General features: G+C 40.7%; 1 non-coding gene across 1 annotated transcript; it reads right to left on the bottom strand.

Moving 5' to 3' along the window:
- Positions 1 to 2614: 2614 nt before the first annotated feature.
- LOC120106971 (small nucleolar RNA R71) lies at positions 2615 to 2720 on the bottom strand. Its single transcript, XR_005508957.3, has one exon. It is a non-coding gene; the product is annotated as a small nucleolar RNA R71 (small nucleolar RNA).
- Positions 2721 to 4117: the final 1397 nt, after the last annotated feature.

Raw genomic sequence — 4117 nt, 5'->3', positions numbered from 1 at the left:
GCATCCGGATCCCATCCCAGTCTCCGCGATCCCAGCTGGCTGCAATCAACGATCCAGCTCCTCCGCGATCGATCCTCCCAGCCGCATCAACCGCGTGCCATCCGCCGCCCGTTCCACCTCCCAGCAGCCGGAAATCACTCCTCCATGATCAACGCTTCCAGCATCCCATGAAATCAAGCACTAGCCGTCTCCCTCTGCCAGATTTGAGCCATTCCAACCGTCCGCGATCCCATGGAATTGGCGAATCCTTCTTCTTCCACTCCACATTAATCCCGCAGCCAGCTCCCATCGGATGAGCATCCGGGATTCGCATCCTCACCAGCGTACTCCCAGGGGATCCATCACCGGTGACAGGGTCTATATGAAGAAGCCATCGGCAAAGAGAAGGGGGGAGGAGGGTGAGAAGAACCAAGGAACATAGCATGCTCTGTTATGGTGCCGAGAAGAATAAAAAAAAAGAGGGATGCTGTGAGCGGATGAGTTAGAGAAAGAAAAAAAAAAGGAGAAAAAGAAGGAAGGACTTGAGACGAATGGCGTGGAGCATCTCAGCAAGCCGATCAAAGTCGCCGAGCATCATGAGCAGCTAAACCTCGGTTTAGGGGTTTGATGAAGCCATAGAGGAGTATTCGTTTCATTTTTATTGATTTGAGTTTGTATTGTAAGAGTGTTGCATGATGAAGAATTTATCAATTGATCTTTATTATTTATCCAATTTATGTGAATCATTTATCTTGCATAAAATATTTTATATAGATTGATCTATTTCATCGAATCCAACACCTGTGGTTTGGAGGAGATATTCATGTGACATCGATTTCATGTTTAATAATTTCATGATTAGATGCATCATGCTAGGTTAGACAGGTCATGCTTATCGTTAGAGTAGATGGTTTGTGCTTGACTTAGATGATTCATGCTGGAAATTAGTTATAATTTTCTTTTATGATTGCTTTGGCTTGTAGTCGGAAGCAATCAAGTCTTAAATACAACTCAATCATTGAAAGCATCACGAATATAAATCTATCGGTGGATTCTAGCCCTAAACAACTCCCTCCATAGATAATTCATACTATTACATCCATATTAATTCTTACTTTTTATCATTTACTCTAGCTTATACCCTTTGAAGTAACTATTCAATTAGGGAAAAATAACTTGTCTCCAATCCCTGTGGACCGACATCCGTAATCACTATCCTACGGGATACGTGCTATTGCGTGGTTTATTTTTGAAATTGAAATAACCGATCAATTTTTGGTGCCGTTGCCGGGGATTGCTAGCATAGTTATTTTTCCTATCATTAAAAAAAATTAATTAATTAAAAAAAAACTTTCAAAAAAATTATATATATCTAAAATAAAATAAAAAAAATTATTTTCTATTATTGTTACTTTTTTATCTCCTTTTTCTTTTCTACTATTTTTTTTTTAATTTTTCTTTTGGTCTTATTTGATCAGGAAACGAAGAGGAGATCTGGGCTATCAAAAAGGAATGCTTTAGAGGTTTGCTTAAAAAATTTTAAATTGCTGGAAAAATTCTCTTTGGTAACCTCTAAACTTTTCTTATTTAAATTAATTATTAGCTTGAAATTTTGTGGTGATTGTTTGATTTTAATTTCAACAAAAGTGTGAATGCATGCTTGATACACATACACAAATTAATCCGCACATAGTAAGGGCAATCACCCCAACAAGATAAGAGCCGGATTTCATCACTGGACTCTTGCCCAACTTAGGTGAACTCAATCTCACATAGTGTCACTTTAATTAAAATCAATTAGACGTTGGCTCCTAGGGACATTCGAGCTCAATAGGACGAAGATCACCGAAAGTTGCACCAATTTCGCTCTGTGGCTTAGTTGATGTCTAGGCAAGCTTTGTCCTTATAAGGGAGACAGTTCATCTGTTCGAGGCAAGTGGGTTTTAAGTGGGACCTTTGCGAACGCATCGTGACCCCTCCACTTACCTGGGAGCTTACCTGGTCAACTCGGTTCATTAGACCAGATTGGAGGCTTAGGTGCCCTCTTCAAACCAGTTAGGAGCTGTCTAGTGATTTTAGGACAAATACAAGGATTGATGTGTTTATCTTTTATTGCATGCTTGACTGATCAAGTACTAGTGTATGCAAGGAAGTCGTTCTAGAGTACGTGACCTATTACCTTTTGACCCTAAAATAGAACGGACCCTTAGAAATATTCGAGCTAAGATCAGAACAATAGAATCATCCCCACCTCCTGAGATGGCTGAAGAACAACCCAAACTCCTGAGGGAGTACTTTACTCCCACCATTTACACTTCCCTATCTTGCATTCGATTACCTGAAGTAGCAGCTGTACAATATGAAATAAAATCTAGTGTGATCCAAATGCTCCCATCTTTTTATGGGCTCACCAATGAAGACTCATATAAACACCTAGATGAATTTCTTGAGATTTGCACCACTGTCAAGATTCAGAACTTTACTGATGATGCTCTAAAACTTAGATTATTCCCCTTCTCCCTTAAAGATAGAGCCAAACAATGGCTGAATTCTTTAGAAGCCAACTCGATTCGTTCTTGGGATCAAATGCAACAAGATTTTTTTAAAAAATACTTTTCCATAGGAAGAACAAACCAGTTTAGACGTGCCATTACAAGCTTCTCCCAAACCGAGGGAGAAGAATTTCATGAAACTTGAGAGAGATTTCGGGACCTAATCCGTAAATGCCCTCATCATCAAATACCTAAGTAGCAGCTAGTGCAATGTTTTTATGACGGTTTGACTGAACGAAACCGTCAGATGATCGATGCCGCATATGGGGAGACTTTCATGCTTCGAAATGAGCATGAAGCATGGCAACTATTTGAAAATCTTAATGAAAACTCCCTCCACCATGCCTCATGTTCTCGTCAAGCACCTCCGAATTTTCAAAGAAAATGGGCCATTTGTGAAATAAGTCGTTCTATGGACCTGTCTAGCAAGGTAGATGCATTGTCCCATAAGATTGACCAACTAATGATAGGAGGACATGTCGTTAGCTCTTCCCAAGCACAAGTATGTGCTATCTGTTCTAGCCCATCGCATCTTATTCATGAATGCCCCTCAGCACCCCAATTCCCCGAACTCGTGCAAGAACACATCAATGCTGCTCAAACACAACCCAGACCGGATAATGATCCATTTTCCAATACATATAATCCGAGATGGCAGAATCATCCAAATTTTTTTTGGAGGTAGCAAGCTTCGAATACTACCCAACCCTACTCCCAAAATTTTCAAAACCCTCAGAATTTTCATCTCTACCATCCCTCAAATCAATTTCAACACCCTCCTCCTCCAACCCAAAGAAATACAGCCTTTGAGGAAAAGGTGTTGACTGCCCTTCAAGGTTTGGAGGCAAACACACAACTATTGCACTCTCACACGCAATCAATTGCTAAGCTAGAATCCCAAATGGGTCAACTAGCCAATGCATTAAACAAGCGAGAGGAAGGTAAGCTTTCAAGTCAACCAATGAGTAATCCTAGGGGACAATACGTGGCTCAAAAAACTCGACTAAATCATGAGCAAGCCAATGCTTTGACTACCCTAAGGAGTGGACGTATAATAGATAATAAGGTTGGAGAGGGTAACAATAAGGAAGGTGAAGAAGAGGAGAGGAATGTATCACATGAAAACCCAAAACCTTCTTCAGCTAGTCCACTATCTGCCACAACCCACATTCCAAAGGCTCCATTCCCTGAAGCACTTAATGCACCCTCTCCCTTTGGCAAGAAGGGAACTTCATTAGAAGAGATGATGGAGGTCTTCAAACAAGTTAAAATCAACCTCCCACTCCTTGATGCCATCAAACAAGTTCCCTCCTATGCCAAATTTCTCAAAGACCTTTGCACCCAAAAGCGGAAATCTAGAACACATGTGCCTGAAAAGGTCCTTCTAACTGAGCAGGTAAGTTCCATTCTCCAACACAACACCCCTCCAAAGTTCAAAGATCCTGGTGCTCCCACTATTTCCTGTGTCATAGAAAATAACTCCATCGACCGAGCACTCTTAGATCTAGGGGCAAGTGTGAATCTTCTACCCTATTTAGTCTATGAAAAATTTGGGTTAGGTGAATTAAAACCTACCTTGGTGTCCT

This window comes from Phoenix dactylifera, chromosome 3 (assembly GCF_051530095.1).
Source record: "Phoenix dactylifera cultivar Ajwa chromosome 3, Ajwa_hap1_PhDact_Kaust_v1.1, whole genome shotgun sequence".
Taxonomy (NCBI): Eukaryota; Viridiplantae; Streptophyta; class Magnoliopsida; order Arecales; family Arecaceae; genus Phoenix; species Phoenix dactylifera.
The sequence above is the reverse complement of the archived record's forward strand: the minus strand, read 5'-3'. Positions and strand labels throughout refer to the sequence as shown.